A 21,747-nucleotide genomic window follows, 5' to 3' on the forward strand; every position below is an offset into this window, starting at 1 on the left:
TTTTGTTTCCTAAAATACAGGATAATATTTCCATGATTGCCTATTAAGCATTCGAATACTGCACAAGTAGTGTAAGTACAATTTTGTGTGTACGTCCTGACGAAAGCTCCACCGACCCTCCTGGGCCTCTAGGAGCTGAAACATGTTGACTTTTAAAAAACAACGTATATGATAATCTGGTTACACGATTATCGAATATATCCATTGGATTTTAGTTTACAGTATTCACCTTCTTTAATAAATCGGTTTTTGGTGACTATACTGTTTTTTAACTATTCCCTCGCTGGTTGGCCATTGTACCCCTTTTTTTGATCTCTGGACACTTCTACACTCTCAAGAGGTGCCTCGGGTGAGGCAGGCATACTTTACATTTGACCACCCAATGACTATGCCATGTCGCTAGAAGAGGGGCGGACAAACAAATATACCGCATCGTTAAAACTTCTGGCGTCTATGAGGGTTGTCAAAGTGAACCAATGGGTTTCGTAGATACAAGTGTCCTTTTCTACTTGATTATTATAATATTGTCCTTGGGGAACTGAACGGGACAAGTATTCCTTATCCCTCTCTTTTGATGAACGTAGATCTAGTCTCTACCAGATAAGGGTTACCTAAGGTAAGTAACTGATTCATCTGATAGAGATGTCTAGCCTCAAATTACTTACTTTAGAATAGATACCCAAGCAATACCATTCCTGGAGGGTCTGCAAACCGATTTGAAGAAGGATCCCCAACTAGCCCATTCGACAGCATAAGTAATATAAGAAGAAATCCCACCAGGCAACTCGGGAAGAACCCGGTATGGAACCAAATCTGCACCCGTGCCACAACATGGGAAAGGACACCATGAGAGAAGAATAAGACGAGTGGAAGAACACTTCATAGAAACCTAGTACTACAACACCTCCTGGAATGTCAACTGGTCCAAGAAACTACGGTGAGAGGCTAAGGACAACAGCCAAAACTATTGGGCTACAGCTCTAAGGCATAGAAGAAGGCAATGCAGAGGGCACCAGCCAACAGCCCTTATTGCACCCCAAGTGATAAACGTTACAATCACCACAAGTATAAAAACCTATAGGTGTCTGCTTTGGGACTGTTTGCAGCTGGAGGTTTTTGAACACTAATTGAGACCCATTGAATTTTTTCACGTACACCGTTTGGGTGGGGTGGTACAGACCTTTATGTGGATGAAATGATTGGTTAAAAGTCACTCACAACTTTGATTGATTGGATGATATGGGGCATGTACACAGTATGGATTTTCTTGCAATCAAAATCTTTTTATATATATATCACTTTACTCTTTTTGCATGCTGGCTTTCATAGCATTTACGGTACATTTTTGTCATAATTGTGGATCGCTCTTTCGACATTCTGGTCGTGTTTTTATCTGTGGTTTTTCTGTAGTGTCTAGTGGAGGATGTTGGACATTGGTAGCGTTCCAGTTGATTTTTTTACCTGGCTGCCATAACTTTGGCCTTATTTGGTAAGAGCCCCGAGATACTCTGAGTATAATGAGAGTGCAGCACAGCTATGGTGTTATCTTCTGCTCATCGAACTTGTTTCTTACCTTTGGTAACTATGTATCTGGTAGAGACACAGTCTAGCCGCAGATTCCTTAACTTAGAATGTCCCCAGGTGTCAGACTGGATCTGGAAAATTGTCAGCAGCTGCACCTCTGCTCTCCAGGGGGCGGCGTCACGTAGCTCCATCCTGACGTTGTCCACTTATATGACGTCAATGGAACCATATAAGTTCCTCCTGGCGCACCGACTTCAGTTTTCTACTGTAAAACTATTCCTCGCCACGACGCAGAGGCACTACAAAAACTGTGAGAGTGTGGGAACAGTGTGCCAAAAAAGATCAAGAATCTTTTAAACAACAATGACAAGGAACAGAGGTTGATGAGAAACTTCACCCTGCATGACAAAGAAAGAGTACTTATACTGTATGGGACTCAAGGGAAGGAACAGAATACCTGTCACTAGAAAGAATCTCGCAGAAGCGAAGAACCATGCCTTCCTAGGGAGCAAAAAGAGTATGGGAATTGAATACCATGACAAACTTCAGGCATTCTGCAACCACAGGATGTAACTGCAAGGGAAACAAGACTGGAACAACATGACTCATGGTAAGCAACCACATTTCAGCAACAGAGAATGTGCAACCATACACTTCATAAAGGATCAACTGACTGCAACACAGTCAAATAGAACCCCAAAACAATGGACTGTAGTATAGTCAGAGAAATGCCAAAGAAATGTGTAAAGAACAGATGAGGGAGGAAGGAAGGGTAAAAGAACATGAGTAGCCCCCACACTGATGAAACTGGGTGGAGGAGCGTGGAAGGACATATAAACCCACCACCTAGTCAAGAGAATGGGTGGAGAAGCAACAGAATGAGACATCACACCCCAGAGGGAGGTGAAGTAGACCACCCCGCAGGAAGACCAGGCCACCTGTAAGGGTGTCAGGTGGGTAGAGCCCAACCTGAACAGGTCCTCGCAAAATGGGGAGGATGGGTGGGTGTTAAGGAATCTGCGGCTAGACTGTGTCTTTACCAGATACATCGTTACCGAAGGTAAGTAACTCGTTCATCTGATAGAGGCATCTATCCTCAGATTCCTTAACTTAGAATAGATACCAAAGTCATACCCCATTGGAGGAGTGTCTGCGACTGAAACCCACTAAGTTCCAAGAGAAAGTATCCGTCAATAACATTGACTAATCACGGTGGAAACAGCAATGCCAGAGCGGCTGACACCAGACCCATGAAACCCTGTAAGGGAGCATGAAAGAGGGGATGCAAAAGCACCACAATCCGTCAGAGGACGGTACGAGACCTCCCTTGTCCAGACAGGGATGAAAGGAGACACAGAACCAGAAAGGGCAGTGCATAAAGGAAGAAAGTTTGGAAACTTCTGCAAAAAGAAGTGAAACTGAGCAACGGATCCCATGGATCCGCAAGGGACAGAGTCCCAGAAAAAGGGATAAGATAGCATGACAGCGTCAGAGCATACCCACTGAACATACACCGCAGTGGATGCCAAAAAGTGAAATGTGAGGGGACAGATGTCACCATGCAGAGATATACAGAGTCATGTCTACCAGGAGATACAGGTATGTGGATGATAGGATACACACAAGGAGACAGAGTGTACAGTGAGAACTACACCATACCAATGCAAAAGCCCAAGGAATTGGAGCATTAACAGCACGCGTGCGGCAGCAAATAGAGGCGGTGCATCACCAGGTAGTCAACCAGCCCGGCGAAGAGAAACCGGCAAAAGCCAGCGACACACAGAGTGCTCTTTCCCATATGAGAGAGAAAGAGAGAGAGAAAGAGTATGGGGCTAAAACCCCTGATACTAGGGCAAGGAAAAACCTGGAATGCGAACTCTCACGCTGTGTGTATAACTCATGACATATATACATAAGACAAAGATGTACATATGAACAAATGAAGGAAAAATGAAAAACAAGGGGGAACTCGAAAAGCACGCACTAGACAAAGGTAGGTTGGTACGTTTAGCACTCCAGTCAGGTCATTTGCTACTACGCAAAGTCTTGTGCTGAGGAAAAGAGTTGTAGAGATTTTCTGCAGAGAAGAGATAACTCTACTCCTCCCCTGAATATTGATATACCACACTGCAGTCATGTTGTCCATAAAAAATCTGAACCAATTGCTCACAAAGGGAAGGGAGAAAGGCTTTGAGAAATAGAAAAATTACACCTAGTTCCAACAGATTGATGTGCAAGGGCTGTTCTTCTGGTGAAGAGAGGCCTCTGATCTCCAGTTCCTCCAGATGAGCTCCACACCCTAGGGTGGAAGCATCTGTGATGGATGTTGCCACTGAGGGAGGAAGGTGTAACAGTTTTCCCTTAGCAGGGTTGCTGTTCACCTTCCACCATTGAAGGTCCGCTGCAGTGTTTTCAGAAATCCTGATGGAGACTTGAAGAGCTCCATTGTTCAGGAATCAGTGTGTGCGGTGATACCAGTGGAGGGCACTCATGTGCCGGCATTGCTGAGTAACAACAGTATGCAGGAAGCTAGCAGGCATAGGACCTTCACGACTAAAATAACTGCTACATCCTGAATGAATATGCTACTTACCAGTATGCATCTGTTCTTGGCATGTAGGGCTGCTAACATTCATATCTTAGCATTAGATCGCCGCCTAGTGTTGGGCTCGGATGATTGCACATTGTTGTCCTGGAAGAGTCTTCGAAGTATCCTGAGATAGGTGGCTCCTCCCCTGGACTACAGTGCGCATGGGCATCGGCTCCATCCCCAGATTGTTTTTCGCCATTGTGGCAGGAGATGGAGTGAAAGTGTAAAGGATGTCCATGCTAATGAATAAATACAATAGTATATCTGCAGCTGCGACAGGCACCGGGGAGGAGGGCGGGCGATATGAATGTTAGCAGCCCTACATGCCAAGAACAGATGCATACTGGTAAGTAGCATATTCAGTTCGAGGCATGTGGGCTGCTAAATTCATATCTTAGCATAGAATACATAGCAGTCCCTCCATCAGCGGCGGTTGCCCGTGCCAGCTGCAGAAACCTGAAAAAGTGTCTTGAGAACAGCCTGTCCTACAGCTGCTTGCTGCTTGGAATGCACATCAACACAGTAGTGTTTTGTGAAGGTATGTGGTGTGACCCACGTGGCTGCTCTGCAAATATCCTCTAAAGGAATGTTCCCTAGGAAAGCCATGGATGCCCCCAGTTTGCGTGTGGAGTGCGCTCTGGGGGGTATTGTTAAAGTGCGCTTGGCTTTCTGATAACATATCTGGATGCACTTAACAATCCACCTGGCTATCCCTGCTTTAGAAATTGGGTTGCCTTTGTGTTGTGGTGCGAAGGCAACAAAGAGTTGTTTTGTCTTTCTAAAGGGTTGTGTTCTGTCTATGTAGTACATCAACGCCCTCCGTACATCTAAGGTATGAAGCATTCTTTCCGCCACCGTTTGCGGGTTTTGAAAGAATGCTGGTAAGTCGATAGTCTGGTTAAGATGAAACTGTGACACCACCTTAGGAAGGAATTTAGGGTTAGTGCGTAGCACTACCCTATTTGGGTGAATTTGAATGAACGGCTCTTGTATGGTGAGCGCTTGCAGCTCACTGACACGCCTCAGAGACGTAATAGCTATCAGAAAGGCCACTTTCCACGTAAGGAATTGGAGCTCACACGAGTGCAGTGGCTCAAATGGTGGCCCCATCAGTCTGGTGAGAACGACGTTGAGGTTCCACACCGGAGCTGGTGGCGTTCTTGGGGGAATGACTCTCTTCAGACCTTCAAGGAAGGCTTTAATGGCGGGCACTCTGAAGACAGAGAGGTGCTGCCTGTTCTGAAGATAAGCCGCTATGGCTGAGAGATGTATCCTAATGGAAGTGTACGCCAGATTGCACTTGTAGAGATGTAACAGATAGCAGATGATGTTGGGAATAGATGCATCTAGTGGGTTGATGTCATTGGACGTACAGTAGATGACAAAACGCTTCCACTTAGCAGCATAGCATGCTCTAGTAGTTGGTTTCCTCGCCTCCTTGATGATACTCATGCATTCTGGAGGTAGGTTAAGGTATCCAAACTCTAGGACTTCAGGAGCCAGATCGCCAGGTTGAGCTGTCGTGGATCTGGATGCTGAATGTCTCCATGGTTCTGCGTCAAAAGGCTGGGCGTGAGGCGCAGTCTTTGATGCGGCACCACTGAGAGTTCGAGGAACGTGGTGTACCAAGCTTGTCGTGCCCACGTTGGAGCAACCAGGACGAGAGTCATGGAGTGCTGCCTTAGCTTTCTTGCGACCAGCGGTATTAGAGGGGCTGGCGGAAAAGCGTATGCAAATTTGCCTGACCAGTTCATCCATATCGCATTCCCCTGCGACTGTGGGTGAGGGAACCTGGCGGCAAAGAGTCGGCATTTTGCGTTCTCCTTTGTTGCGAACAGGTCTATCTCCGGATGACCCCACTGCTGGAAGAACGGGTGGAGAACCGAAGGGTGTATCTCCCACTCGTGCATCTGATGGCTGTATCTGCTGAGCAGATCCGCCATCTGATTGTCCTTGCCCGGGAGGTGTTCTGCCATGAGGAAAATGTTCCTCTGAATGGCCCACTTCCACATGCTCTGAGCCAGATGAGACAGCTGTGGCGAGTGGGTGCCCCCCTGTTTCTGAATGTAGTACATCGCGGTCATGTTGTCCGTCCGGACTAGCACGACCTTGTTGCTCAGATGTACAATGAAGGACTTGAGCGCCATGAAGATTGCCATCAGTTCCAGATAGTTGATGTGCATCTTCTGTTGCTGCGTCGTCCATAGTCCCTGCACTGTGTAAGTGAGCACATGTGCTCCCCAGCCCTGGAGAGATGCGTCCGTCGTCAGGACAATCTGCGGCACGGGCTCGTGGAACAGTCGGCCCTTGCAAAGGTTGTGTGGAGTCCACCAATGCAGAGAGTCGTATGCCCGACTGGTAACCAACACTAGGTCTGTCAATTGCCCACGAGCCTGTGTCCACTGATTCGCTAAGCACTCCTGGAGCGGGCGCATATGTAACCGTGCGTGAGGGACTATGAAGATGCAGGAGGCCATCATGCCGATCAACTGCATGAACACTCTCGCTGGCAGGGAGTGTCTTGGTCGGAATCGTTGGATCAGTGACTGAATGCTGTCGATTCTGACTTGGTTTGGCTGAGCCATGGCTGTCAGGGTGTTGATCGTAGCACCCAGGAACTGCCGGACATGTGCCGGCTGAAGATGCGATTTTGGGTAATTTAGGGAGAAACCCAGATCGTGAAGAAGGTGAATTGTAGTCGACATGTCTGCGGCGCACTGTTGCTCTGACTTGGCTTGTACGAGCCAGTCGTCTAGGTAGGGGTAGACATGGATATTCTGCCTCCTGAGGTGCGCCGCCACTGTCGCTAGACACTTGGTGAACACCCTCGGGGCCGTAGTGACTCCGAAGGGTAGGACTTTGAACTGGTAGTGCCTGCCTTGAATAGTGAACCTGAGGTATTTCCTGTGTGACGGGTGTAGTGGAATGTGGAAATAAGCATCCTTGAGATCTAAGGTCGCTAAGAAGTCTCCCTGGTTTAGCAAGGGAAGAATCTGCTGTAGTGTAAGCATATGGAAATGCTCTGACAGTATGTACAGGTTGAGGGGACGTAGATCGAGAATGGGCCTGAGAGAACCGTCCTTCTTTGGAATAAGGAAGTACAGGGAATATACCCCTGTGCCTTCCTCCCCCACCGGCACGAGCTCGATTGCGCCTTTTTGCAGCATCGCCACCACTTCCTGCTGCAATAAGTGCAAGTGCTCTGCGGACATAGGCCTTTGCCTCGGTGGGATGTTGGGTGGAGTGGATGTCAGCTCTAGGCAATAACCATACTGGATTAGTTGTCGCACCCACCTGTCTGTGGTGATGTTTCTCCAGACGGGCAGGAACTGCTGCAGTCTCCCCCCGACAGGTGTTATGTGGTCGGGGGGCAGTGACAGAAAGTCACTGTTTGCTTGGAGTAGAGGTGCGGGAGCTGTTGTTTCCTCTGCCGCGACCTCTGTTGCTGTTATTCCTATAACCTCCCTTGTTCTGTTTAGTGAACGAGGATTGCGTTCCACCTTTGGAGAACTGGGATTGTTGCCCCATCTGTCCTCTGGTGACTCCACGTGCACCTGAGCGACGAAAATTGCTGCCACGAAACTGTTGGGACTGCAGGGCCCCCATAGACTTAGCAGTTTCCGTGTCCTTCTTTATTTTCTCTAGGGTGGTGTCAACATCCGGACCAAACAGACTATCAGGATTGACTGGCTGATTTAGAATTGTTGTTTGAATATCCTGCTTAAACCCTGAGATGCGTAGCCAGGCTTGTCTTCTCAGCAGAACGCTAGTGTTGATAGCCCTAGCAGCTGTGTCCGCAGCGTCAAGTGCACACTTGATGGCTGCGTTTGATATTAGCTTTCCTTCCTCAATAAGCATTTTGGTGCCTTCTTGGAACTGTGGGGGCAGGTGTTGTATAACCTGTTCTAGGGTGTCGTAGTGCGCCCTATCATAACGCGCCAGGAGCGCCTGTGTATTTGCGATGCGCCAAAAGTTTGCCGCCTGTGCAGCCACTCTTTTGCCTCCTGCCTCAAGCACTTTGGACTCCTTATCCGGGGGAGGAGCTTCACCCGTTGTCTGGGAGTTGGCACGTTTCCTGGCATTGGCAACCACAAGAGAGTCCAGTGGCAATTGTCCCCGGATGTAGACGGGGTCCGCAGGCGCAGGCCTGTACTTCTTTTCAATGCGAGGGTTGACCACTCTCGCCCTTGTAGGCTCCTTAAAAATGTCCCCAGCATGTTTGAGAACACCTTTCAGCATAGGAAGTGTCTTTACTGTCCTTTCAGATATGGCAAAGGTGTCAAAAAGGAAGTCTTCCTCAACCGGGTCGGCATGCATGTCCACATCATGATTGGCTGCCGCCCGTTCAATTAGTGCATGAAATCCTGCTGAGTCCTCAGTCGGGGATGCACGTGCATTAAAGGTCTGCGGGTCTTGGCCCACACCTTGGGTGTTCTGGTCACCAGTGTCGTCGTAAGAATCTGGTTGTACATCAGGTTCATCGACAGGGAAATTGTACTGTTCATCCTCATCATATTCCTCACCCACAGAGTGTTCTGGGGAGGGAGTAGGGCTCCGTCTTGGAGGAGGCTGAATCGGTTCCGTGAGGCCTGAGGCGTCAAGGGGCACCCTCTTCTTTTTCAACGGGATGACGTAGGGGTCCACCGGCTCCGAAGTGATCTTCCGTTTATAGAGTGTCAGCTTGCCGGTGGCAGCATCGATGAAATGCTCTGAATCGTCTTCCGATTCGAGTACACGACGTGGAAGAGGGTCAGGCAGCGAGGAACCCTGTTTCGGAGCCGATTTCGTCGAAAACGCTTTCGGCGCCTCCTTAGGTGGCAAGAGAAAAAGGAGTTTCCCAGAAGGCTTAGCCGGAGCGTCCTTTTGCGGCTGCGGTGATGGCATCGGAGCCGATGGAGCAAAGGCTTTCTCCCTGATTCTCTGCAGTGACTCCGCAATGGGGGACGGTACACTGCCAGTGGGTTTCGTCGCCGACAAGGATGCTTTGAGCGGTCCCTCGGATCCGACGTCCTCGCGGGCCTTGTGCGGTTTGGGCGCGGAAACCGTCTTCGGCTCCTCCGAATCTTGAGGCCGGGGCGCAGACTTCTTGGGCGTAGCCTCTTTGGAGCCGACCTTGGCGGGCTTGGACGGCGCCGGAGCCGCTGATCCGTGCCGACCATCTTTCTTGGGGGCCCCTTCCTCGGGCGTCGGCTTCGATTTCGGAGCATCGGAATCGACAGACTTCCTCGGCTTCTGCGGACCGGAGGTCGACGGAGCCGACGGGGTGACGGGCACCGACTTCTTCACAGGCACGGCAGCCATCTTAGGGACACTCGAGTCCTTTGGTTTCAGTTTCGATTTCGGGTCGGCCATTTTAGGTGTTGACGACCCCGACGGTTTCAGTTTCGGTTTCGAAACATCGTGCCCAGCAAGTGAGTCCGTAGCCGGGCCCGAAGGCGGGGCTGTGGCTTGCGGCAACGGGTCCTGGGTAAGGCCGACAGGCGATCCCGTGTCCCGGTCGGTATCCTCGAAACCTTCGGGGCAGAGCTCGTCCGCAGAGCTATCCGCCGCGGCCCCATAAATCTCATCGTCGTCTCCTACCTCTTCGACGTATTCGAGGACCTGACCCGCGACTCCGTCGTCGTCTCCCGGATCCGCCTCGACCTCCGTCTGTGATGGGGAGATTTGTAGAAGGTGACCCTGGACCTCTTCTTCCGGGTCGCCGAAGATGTTCTCCGGATCTGGGGCCGCTTGCCTAGCTTCCAAGCGCACCGCGCGCCGAAGCTTGAGAGTTTTCTTGGAGCGGAACTGTGCACAGGCCTTGCACTTGCCGTCGTCGTGGTCCGGTGAAAGGCACTTGTTACACACAGGGTGTAGATCGATGTGTGGGTACTTGGACCCACAGAGCGGGCAGTACTTGAACGGGCTCCGCTCCATGTCCGTAAAGGCTCGCTGTCGTGTCGCGATGAGAAGGCCTCAAAGTTTAGAAAGCGAAGAAAACTCCGCTTATTCCGGCTTCAAGAGACGGAAGACTCGAGACCGAGCGCAGACAATACCGACGCAAGAAAATCGAGGCCTTTTGGCCGGTAAAAGATAGTTTTACTTGGTTCCGACAGTAAGACGTCGAGACCACATCCGAACCCAATGGCGGAAAAAAACAATCTGGGGATGGAGCCGATGCCCATGCGCACTGTAGTCCAGGGGAGGAGCCACCTATCTCAGGATACTTCGAAGACTCTTCCAGGACAACAATGTGCAATCATCCGAGCCCAACACTAGGCGGCGATCTAATGCTAAGATATGAATTTAGCAGCCCACATGCCTCGAACACATTGTAATCACAGCCTGAATGTCATGAATCCTTTGAGAAGGTGGGTAGGCTCGATTCACACTAGCGTCCAGAATTGCCCCTACTAATAGGGTGCATTAAAATGGGCACTAGCCGAGATTTTGGGTTGTTGTCTATGTTACAGACTTTTAGCGACCAGACAGCACTTGTGCAACTTTATTGACTGTAGTGTTCCAGAAACATGTCCCCCAAACAATGATTTCCCATCAAGGGCATATTTAGAATCCAACAATAAACTGCAGGTCAAACGAAGTGGAGCACAGCTAGCCTTGTCGTAGCACAACTGCTCTCGCTTGTTGTTTGAACCAGGTTGATGCCACATCCACTCGTGAGTCTAAAATAATACAAGATGCTGTTTCACATGTGTTTGCATCACCTTGTGAATGTCATTCCACATATAGTCAATTACTGGAAAGTAATAATTGGACAGTCTTTGCCAATTTTCTGGCCGGAAAATCCTCAATCGACGAAAGTATCACCAACAATTCTATTGACCTTTACAGTTATCAAGAAAGCCCTTTTCGACTGAATCTCTGTTGATGGTGCGGTCAACTGAATCTTCCTTGAGGAGATCAAAGCCTATTGAGGAGATGTCATTGGCAAGTTTGATCACTATTTTGCTGAATGATTATAAAATGCAAATGCTCAACATTGGTGTCATTGCTAACAACGGTTTCATTTACGGAGCGGTTGTCTGTAATGTTAACGACAGTGACAGAAGCAGAAACCTTTTTCCAAAAGCATAGAAGGTGCAAACTTTGGTTTATAGGTAGAAGGTTTTACAATACACACAACATCAGAAGATGGAGTTGTACCTGCGGTGGATTTCAAATTAGACTTTCTTTGAGTCTTAGGGAGGTAGCTCTTTAAAGGTTTATGGTTTTTCCTCTGTAGATGATTTGTCCATTTTTTTGCTTTAAAAGCTTTCTTTTGGTAGCTTTTTACGACTGGTAAGTTACGTCTTCAGACAGTTCTTCCTCTAAAACATTCTTTGCCTTTTAAAGCCACAGTAAGAGCCTACCTTATCTATGAGGGTTTCGCTTGAAAATGTTTGATGTATCTTACAATCCTTAGCTTTGTGGTGAAGATGAAGATAATAAAAGTTCTCGTTATGGGAATCCTCATAATAGAGTCTTAATTTACCACAAAATCCACAAGATCTGAAAGAACAAGTTAGTTACCTTCAGTAAAACCTTACCTGGTAGAGATTATCAAACTACAGATTCCTCACCATGTGAATATTTCCAGGCATCAGACTGAATCCGGAGGTTTTGTACAGCAATTCTCTCACGTGCCGACAGAAGGCGTCATCGTTTTACCTCCTGCTGCTCCATCCCATGCAGGTCTGACGTCATGATTAGTGTAGCTCGATTGGGACATCACTTGGTGTATGAGAGGCCCCGTCACTGGATGGGCTTCCACAGAGGACTTCAACACCCAGAAAGCAGTTGCCCGGAGGAGTACTGTGATGTGTCCAGCAGTCCGCAATGGTAGAGGAGGGGCAAGCGGTCACCTAACGGGAAGTGGTCACAGCAGTCATCTATTTTAACTGACCCCCCAAAGAAAAGAATAGCCAGAGAAACGGGCACTGATGAAGCTGAATTGAAAAGCAGAAGCGCGTCTGCCAAACGTTTCTTTAGACTCTGTACACGGAGCGAGAGAGAAACCAATAAAGCCCTTTTTAATCTACCCTGGAGCTGTGTCGTACTCTGTTCGTACCTGAAGAGAGCCTGATTATATATATATATATATATATATATATATATATATATATATATATATATAAACGAATGTCTGTCTGTCCTTAATGCATTACTGCACCATTCATCCGATCGCCATGAAACTTTGGGAAGTTGTCGAGTACACTCCCGCGAAGGTTTCTGGCATACATTTTTTTAAAATATCGGCCCCCCAGGGCCCTCATAATCTTTCGAATACTAATGCACGCACAATACGGAAAAACATCAAATAGTGTATCCACAAACACTCGAATAAATAAATAGAATTAAAACAGCATTCATCTGATCGCCAGGAAACTTTGGGAAGTTGTTGAGTACACTCCCGTGAAGGTTTCTGGCATACATTTTTTTTTTAAATATCGGCCCCCCAGGGCCCTCATAATCTTTCAAATACTGATGTACGCACCAGACGGAAAAACAATAAATCGTGTACCCACAAGCACTCGAATATATAAATAGAATTAAAACGACACTTTGAAATGTTTTCCATATTAAAATGAATAAGTTTCAATAAAAATGACACAATGTAAATTGAAAGTTATCCTAACGAGTTTCCTTGAATTTCCTTTCTTCGGAGATCGCAGCAACGTGCGACGGGTAAGCTAGAATATACATACATATATATACATACATATATATATATATATATATATATATTATATATATATATATATATATATATATATACTTATTGCGTGTGCAAGTTTCTTTCTGAGCTGTGTCCATGCTAACAGATATGGCGCCTACAGAAAATAATATGTTACAGAGTGCAGAACTTTTTTGTGATGGAATCTTAATAAAATTGGACTGTATGAGACCATTCCACAAAACAGGGACGAGGGAGGGTTGGTGAAGAATTTTAAGCTAGACACTCTACCAGAACATGATGTTACAGAAGGTGAGTAAGTTCTTATTCTGATAGAAATCTTCAAACTACAGAATCTTAACCTTGTGATTAGATATCAAAGTAGTACCTCCCAGGTGATGGGTCTATGGAATGACTCAGACCAGGAACTCCTGCAGGCCAGCTTGCGAAAATGTCTGTTCCGTTTGAATTGGCTGTCCTGGGAGTAATGTTTAGGGAATGTATGGAGAGACATCCATGTAGCAGCTTGGCAGATGTCCAAGATTGACATACAGGGCACGTGATTTTGCTCTGGTGGAGTGAGCACTCAAGTCTATCGGGGGTTGCTTTTTGGATAGCCCATAGCAGATCTTAATACATAAGATAATCCCTCTAAGTTCTTTTTTGTATCGTGTTGCCCTTCTTGGTCCCATAAAAACAGACAAACAGTTGGTCATCTTGTCAAAAATCGTTAGCCCTCTCAACATATCAACTAATGGCTCTTTTGGGATAGAAATGATTAGCCGTTCCTCCTATTCCGATGGGTGAGGTGGGATATAAAATGTTGACAAGGTGATGGATTGTCCTATCTGAAAGGAAGTTTACTCCTACTTTAGGTAGGAGTGCTGCTTTAGTGCGAAGGACTAATTTGTCCAGGAAAAAGGAGACAAAAGGAGGAACAGGAGACAAGGCTTGAAGTAACAACTGTGAGAAGTTGGCCTGATGTGCAGTGTTCACTATTCTAGTGATCACTATATATCAGTCCAAACAACCCTTATTGATGATTGGTTGTAAGTCAACCTTATAGACCAGCTATCCTAGTAGCATGGATACGAGCAGTCTAAGGCTAAGACTCTAGAGGGCGTGTTAAGCCAGCTGTTTTACCATCACATTACCCCTTGAACACCCAGTGAAAGGACACCACACAAGTGTTATGAAAATAAACAATGTATTTATTAGAATCACAACAACCCTGTACTCTTTATGAGGACAGGGTGCTAAGCACACAACAAAACTCTTATGAAAATACTTAAGTTAGCACGTTATACACAAATGCCCGAGGGGCACGAAAAACCATATACTTTAAAAGTGGAATGCGAAATTACTAGCAGGTAAGTACAGTACTAATAGGCTTTGGAATCGCTAGGACTTGACTATAGAATCGTTAGATTACTTCTAGGAGACCTAGGGGACTCGGGTGCAGAGTGTGCACTCTCACGCGGGATGCGGGACAAAGTCTATGGAAGCTAGTAAAGGCAAAGTTAGTGTTCACGGGCGAACCCGACCTGGTAGGAAGAAAACGACAGTGGATCCTGACCCTTGGATAGTGAGGCTATGCTGGGACACCGAAGTGCCGAAGTTACCTAGCCCAGGGGCTGCAGCTGCATAGGTCCGAAAAGACGTCGGGAATCTCGTTGCCGGACCAGGAGCCTGGAAGAAGGAAGTGGCTGGCAGGCGACCAGTGAAGGAAAGTTCGATGGATCCAAGCCTGGATCAAGGAAGAAGGAAACCTGAAAGCAGAGGGGACCAAGTTGTTGAATCACTAGCCAGTGATTGAGTGGGCACCAGGATGGCACCGGGCGAAGTCACCGCAGTCAGGTGAGTGGGCGCTGCTGGGCTCTGCAGTTTCTCGGAGCAGGAGGCGTTGTCGGCGACCAGGATGGAGGTGCGAGCTGTCCCACGAAGGTTCTTGCTGTCGACGTCGCTGGACCCAGGATTGGGCAACAAGTCTTGGCAAATGCAAGGCCCACGCGGTGGACCTAAAATGGCGTCTTAGCCGGACTAGGAGGGTCCAGGGTACTTCTCCGATGGAGGGAAGCAAGGGCCAGTCTGGAGCAACCAGACCAGCAGCAGTGTTGTCGTCGGGCGTCGTTCGGAAGGCCACAAGCCAGCGGGCTAGTAGCCAAACAACGCGGTGAGCAGCAGAAAGCAGAAGGGCCCCACGCCGATCGTGGAGATGCTGGGGGGCTGCTCTTCGGTGCTGGAGCTGCTCAGGGTGGGGGCTTCTCGGACCCCAAAGCACTCACCAGGAAATTACTCGGTGGGCTTGCTGTGCAGAAGTCGTGCAGTCTTGGCGATGGCCGGTCCCTCGAGGTCTCGTCGCACCCACGGTTCTCAGCTGTGCTGTAGAGGTGGGTAGAGGTCAGAGGTGCCAGGGAAGCCGGGTCTCGTCGAGCTGGGCAGTCGGATTCCGGAGGAAGGACGTGCAGCAGACCGCAGTGTTCTTGGATGGTGCCTGCGGATGCAGGGTGACTACTCCTTAGCCACAAGGGAGAATCTTGAGGAAGAAATCGTGAAGTCCTTTCGTGGAAAGTGGTATCTTGATTCCAAAGATGATCTGATTTGGAAGGGGGCCAGTCTCTACCTTTATCTTGGAAAAGGGGGCTGGCACGCGACTAAGTCCTGCCCTAGGGGTGGGACCAGGAGGGGGGTGGTTACACCCACTTCCTTGGCGGGCTTTTCCCCAGCACAGGGTCTGGAGTGTCCCTGGAACTGGTTTAAGCCAGCCTATGCACAGTGAGCACCGGGGTGCCACGTGCAGTCACCTTCCTCTGAAGCCCTGCCTACCTACAATACACAAAACCCTGTCTGGGACGGTGCTGGCACCGCCCCTGGCAGGAAACCCTTTGTCCTTATCTCCTGCTCTGGGAGGACTCCCAGCAGCAGGAGGGCAGACTTGTGTCTCGGTGGCAGCATCCATTTTGTGGATGCTAAGGCTCTGTCTGACTTTTAACCGGGTTATAGGTTACATGCATGTCGTGTCCCTCTAGAAGGGTGGAATGCTAACCCCGTCGCCAGAATTGGCGAGGGGTTAGTATTCCAATTCGTATGACACCTTACTCGACATGTTTTGATAAAGCGATACCAGAGTTGGCATATAACCGCGAGGATTATAATGCACTTAAGAGTATATGGTATGCGATATCATGGAAACGGCTAAGGGATGGATCCCGAAAGCCGCAGACAGGCTCAGCTCATGCCAGAGCACCATCTCACACGATTCCAAGCACTCTGCCTTCAGGATTGTTAAGGCCTGCCATAGGAGTGACTGATAGGAGATCTGTGTGTCCATTTTAGGGTTAGATATAGGTATACTATATCTAAAGCAAAGGGTGAGTACACCACCTTGCCCCAGCTGTCGTGCAGCCAGTTGTGTCAGTTTAGTTAGTCAGCCCAGGGGTGGCATAATACATGCTTCAGCCCCTGGGAGACTTCTGGGTACACCTCAGCCCTGGGTACAGGGACTTGGAGAGGGCCCAGTGCCAATTCAGTACCTGAGTACAATTTGGATAGAGAGAACAGCTAGGCTGTGGGTCTGATTAGCAGGCCCACAGCCAGGGAAAGTCGTAAACCAGTGCAGCAAAAAGCAAAAATCTGGGTGATCATAGGATTGCAGACCCTACTCTCCTACAACAACCAATCCAGATTTCTGAAACCCAAACCCTCTCTATTGCTCCCTTGGCTAAGAGAGCTAGAAAGTCTTGTTGGAGTATAGACAAATAATCCTCTGAAAGCCGTGTTGTGGGTAGTATGTCTTCAGGAAACAAAATGAAGGGAAGGGAGTTACCTTGTTCCACTAACTGAAGCACCCATTCATCTGATATGGTGCTCCTCCATCTGAGGAGGTAAACATCCGACCTGCAAATGGTTGATAGTGTATTCTCAAGGTTAAATTAAAAGGATTTTGTGGCATTGAAGAAGTGGTGGGGGCTGGGGCGTGAGTAGAACACTGTCCCTGGGAACCTGAACGCTATCCACCAGCTCCCCGACCTAGTATCTAAAGACCTTGTGAGGTCTGTTGTTAGAGTCTTTGTCTTTGCAGATACACACTTCCAAACCCTGGAAAAGGGTGCTGTTGTTGGGAAAGCTGTCTAGTTTGTGGAGCTAAGCCTAACAATTGTGCATTAACCTTACTCTTCTCGAACCTCTCAAGAGCTAAATTAGTTTTTGCTACAAACAAGCTAGAGCCATCAAAAGGCATGTCCATAAGTGACATCTCCACTGATGTCCATAATTGGACATCAGTGGAGAACCGTGTGGACAGAATCCAGGCATGGCGCCTAAGCACCACACCTGTTCCAACTCCATTACAAAGATAGCCAGTAGTGTCTAAACCTGACTTTTTTGAAACGTCTGCAGCATACTGTCCATCTATGATTAAACACTGGAAAATGTGATCACTGGAGTAACATCTGTTACATTGCCCTATAAGGCAAGTGAGTAGTTCCCCAGGAAACATGATGTATTTACTGACCTGAGGGCAAGAGTTGTTGAATAACATATTATTTGGGCAAAACTTTTCATTCTCTTTGGAAGAATGGTAGAGAACGCATTTGGATTTGTACGACTTGTAGATGCCGGTTTTATTTATTTATTTAAAGTTTTATATAGCGCTAGCTCCACCCGAGGGCATCAGAGTGCTTTACATCAGTAGTGATAGAATACAATAAAGAACAATCATGGCATTTGAACAAAACACGTTGTACAGGTGCTCAGAACAGAAAAAGGACAACAAATACGAAACAAAAGAATAATGGGTGAAGTTAGGGCAGTAGTATATCAAGGAGGGTTCAAAAGACATGATAGGAAGTGGGTGGTAAAGATAGGTGATGGGGGTGTGGGGACAAGAGAAAAAGGAGAGGAGAGTGAATGTGGGACTGGGGGGGAGGGGGGAGTCGGAAGAGGGAGAGATAGTCAGAGAGACTAGGTATCCGAAAAATTAATTAATTTCCCCAAAATGTGGAGAGTAAATGAGTTTTAAGTTCTCTTTTGAAGGAGCGGGATTTCGAAGCAGCTTTTTTGAGTAGGGGGTATGAGAAGAAGAGTGTTGGTGCTAAAGAGTCTCAGCAGACAGATCAAACTTCGTCTGTTCAACTCAAAACACACAAAAAAGTCAAGTTTGTTCAATGGCTAGCTAGTGAACATTCTTAAGAGATAAATGTCCAAAAGCAGACTAATTTGAAGTAGCTCAACGGAGTTCAAAGACTTTCTTCACAAATATGTGGTAGAAATCACATGTGGCGGCCTCTATGGTGAGTGGTAAATGCTTAGCTCCCACTCATTGCTTGAAGTCTGTTTTTTTTTCAGTGAGGTGAGTGGGCTAAATGCGAAGAGTGATTGAAGCATATATATATATATATATATATATATATATATATATATATATATATATATATATATATATATATATATATATATATATATATATATATATATATATATTCAAACACTCGGTGTCTCGCTGTTACGTAGCCAAATATGAGTGCACTCCTGGGTCTTTAATAAAGCATTAATTTATTAACAAGTAGCCAGCACTGACAGGCGCGTTTCGGCACATCGCCTTCCTCAATGATAGGAAAAGCAGGATATATATATATATATATATCCTGCTTTTCTTTCTGCACTGACCGGCACTGATCTTAGATTTTGGTTTTCTTTCATTAAAAATCTTCAAGTGGGCAGATATGTCACCAAAACCTACAGGTTTTAAACCATGTAAGGACTGCATCCAATAGATGTCGGTTACAGATTCTCATGATGTCTGCCTTGGGTGTCTTGGCACCGGTCACAATTTGAAGTTATGTTCGTTGTGTGCCAAAACATACTAAAGGCAATCCAAAAGTGGGAGGTGAAACTTGCAGTCGCCGAGTTGAAGTCAAAGACCCTTTCGTGATCGACGACCGGGATAGTTGCACCCTGGACTAAGACCAGGGCTCAGACGTGCTCTTGTTCCCAAGGCTGCTCTTGTGCTCGTTCTGCATTGAAATGAGGTAAGTCAAAGAAGAGTCATAAAAACATAACAAATCCAAACATGGATCACTTGTCTCACCGCTCACACCATTCCAAGTTGCGCGATGCACCTGGCAACCTTAGGTCGCAAATTCGTTCTCCCCCTACGGAGCTGGCTTCGATTCTGATCCCGTTATGTATATAAATGTGTAGAGACACTGGAACAACTTCAACAGCTTAAGTTAGCTGTGGAAACGTTTTTGGTACTATGTTGCAACCCAGTAGAGAACCTTCGGGCCCCTTTGATATGCAAGAGCCTCCAGCTGGTCTACGATCTGCGACTTTGTCTTCGACGCCAGCAGTACCCTTAGACCTTGGTCCTCGACCAGTTTCGGCTGCGGATCTGACAGTACCTGTGGCTCCATTAACAGTGCAAGGTATGATGTCACTGCTGCTGCCTTCAACGAGACGCCAATGCCAGTAAAGGATCTGATTGTGCTATGAGGCGCTGAGACACATTCCTTAGCGTAGTGCTGTACTCTGCTCAGCCTGAGCTGGATTATAATTTGGAAAGTTTCTTTTTGATGGAGGATACTCTCCTTATCAGCAAGAGGGCATTTTTGAAGATTTACAAATTGCTAGTGGTCTGTATACCTTGCCAGACATTGCCCTTTCTTAATCAAATCCTGAAGAGACTTCATTTGTCATGTTTATTAGAAAGGCAGCTGAGACTCCTGACCTCATTTTACCCAGATAGGAAATGAAAACTAGTGACAGAGGTTGCAAAACCAGGACAATCTTCACAATATCCTTTTTCATTTAATGAGGTTCTTACTGATGTATCATTGAGCACCTGGGCAATACAAGGATCTTGTCCTCCAATTAATAGAGAGGTAGCAAGAAGGCACAGACAGGCTCATGGACTTCCAGTTCGTTTTTGTTACAACACCCTACTACAGAGAGTGGAGCATAGCTCTGTGCACTCGAGAACCTGCAAGTGGAATATCCCTGGTAGTGACAGTCCCTTGGAACAAAACAACTGAATAAGCAATCGTAAGAGAAACTGGAATATTTTATATGGAAATTTAAGTCTCGCTGGCAAGGATTGAGGTCTGAAAACTGCGCTTACCTGGTTTCTGCTGTTGAACTGGACACAGGAATGGCCACCATCATCGAAGTGGAGTGACTTGCATCGTAGCTGGAGAATCCATCACTGTCCACCTCCGACCGCTCAGTCCTGGCCCTGGCACTTTGATCGAGGCAGCGGGCTTTGAGACGGCAGTCATTGGGCAATAGAGTCCGACTTGCGCTGCCGCTGAACCCAGGCCCGCACATCCCAGGTCGAAGGTGCTGTCGAGTTGGGTCGAGGAGTGACCTTGCCCTGCTGACTGCAGTAGAGGTAGGGGGCTGTCTTTGACCCAGCGCGCTCCCCCCGCCACACCGCTGTGCGCCACTGCGTCTCAGGCTCCACACGCCTGGTCTCCGGGCCAATGGAGGAGACAAGGCACCTGAGTCCGCCCCAGGAGAGGCAGTTCTGTCCGACAACGCCTCAGCCATAGCTCAAAAACGACATCGCTAACAAGCGTGTGGGGGATGGTCTGACCCGGAATATAACGCCGCCTAGCAGCAGCGGACTGCAGAAGAGGCAGGGGCTACCTGTGCCCCAGCACACTCCCCCCGCTCCACCGTAGTACTGCCTCTACGTTTCAGGCTCCACACGCCCGGTCCCCGTGAGAACGGAGGAGTCAGGGCCCCCGAGTCTACCCTAGGAGAGGCTGTTTTTGTCCTACAATCGGCCCGGCAACTGCTCTGAAATTACATTGCTAACGAGACTGCATGGGATGGCCTGACCTGGGAAAAAACACTGCTTAGAGCCCTGCCCCCCCTCCCAGATTGGCCCATAACAACATTAATAGCACAGTGCTATTGTTGACTCCGGACATCCGTGTTATTGAAATCTGGTGCAATAAGAATATGTATACTACTAAAAAAAAAAATATAAAAAGGAACCTCTGACTCTGGAATCACACGGATGCCCCCTTATCTATAAATTGTTCTCACCAGCTGGGCAACAACGGCAATAGCAATATCCCAGCCTCTTTATTTATTCCTGTATTTGTTGAGTCTCACTTTCATCTTATTGGTTCCTCCACTCATTACCTCACGCTAACCTGGATGGCTGTATTTACTGGCTCACAGAGAGTCAAAATGGCTGACCACACCAAAAAGAAGAGCGAGGGACGCACCCCCCACCACTGATCTTTATGACCTGAGATAAACAGTAACCCCTGTGAATCCAAAAAACGAATCCTTAACAACAGAAAAATGACTAACATCATTGAAGGCTGCATGGAAAGTGAAACAAGACTACACTGGGAGATCTACAGCTAATGGAAAAAGATATAGGACTGCACAGCTGTCCATAAGGTTCTCCCCAATGAAGGCGGCCATATTGGAACGTCCTCACCTCAAGGGTTTGTCACAGAATCTCCGTCCACCCTACCTGCCTATCTTAGGCCGAAATTTATGCTAGTTTTTTTCGAGTCCCGCTCCTGTCATGCTGTCTGAACCCCCCCAGAGAACGTCACTTGGGATGAACCTGTTGATATCACCTTCATCACTTTCAGCCTAAACGAGATCTGTAGGAGGTGGACTATGACCCCCCCAGCCTGGTGCCACGCCTGATGTCTGTTGATGGGAGGCCCTTGACCCGTGATGAGTCTTCCGGTTTGCCTTCAGCCCCCTGTGACTGATACTCCTAAGGTGAGTACACACCCCGCGTCCCTGTATAAGTATGTAGCTCACTGTGCCTTGGACTGCCCTGTCCCTTTGAACTTGGCGACCCGCACCCGCTGGAATCCTTACCTCAGCTCATGGATGCAGACTGAGTCATCACGACTTTGGTGGCCAAAGAAGCCGTCTCGCCAGACTTGACTGTCAATGCAGTAGTGCTTTGTAAACGTGCGCAGCGAGGCCCACGTGGCCGCCTGAC

At 47.8% G+C, this 21,747-nt stretch overlaps 1 protein-coding gene across 3 annotated transcripts in view; it reads right to left on the reverse strand.

The window, feature by feature from the left end:
- Positions 1–21,747, reverse strand: part of USP32 (ubiquitin specific peptidase 32) — a 1,745,589-nt gene that overhangs the window by 228,691 nt on the left and 1,495,151 nt on the right. The gene's annotated exons all lie outside the window — the stretch shown is intronic.

Source organism: Lissotriton helveticus, chromosome 3_1, assembly GCF_964261635.1.
Source record: "Lissotriton helveticus chromosome 3_1, aLisHel1.1, whole genome shotgun sequence".
Lineage (NCBI taxonomy): Eukaryota > Metazoa > Chordata > Amphibia > Caudata > Salamandridae > Lissotriton > Lissotriton helveticus.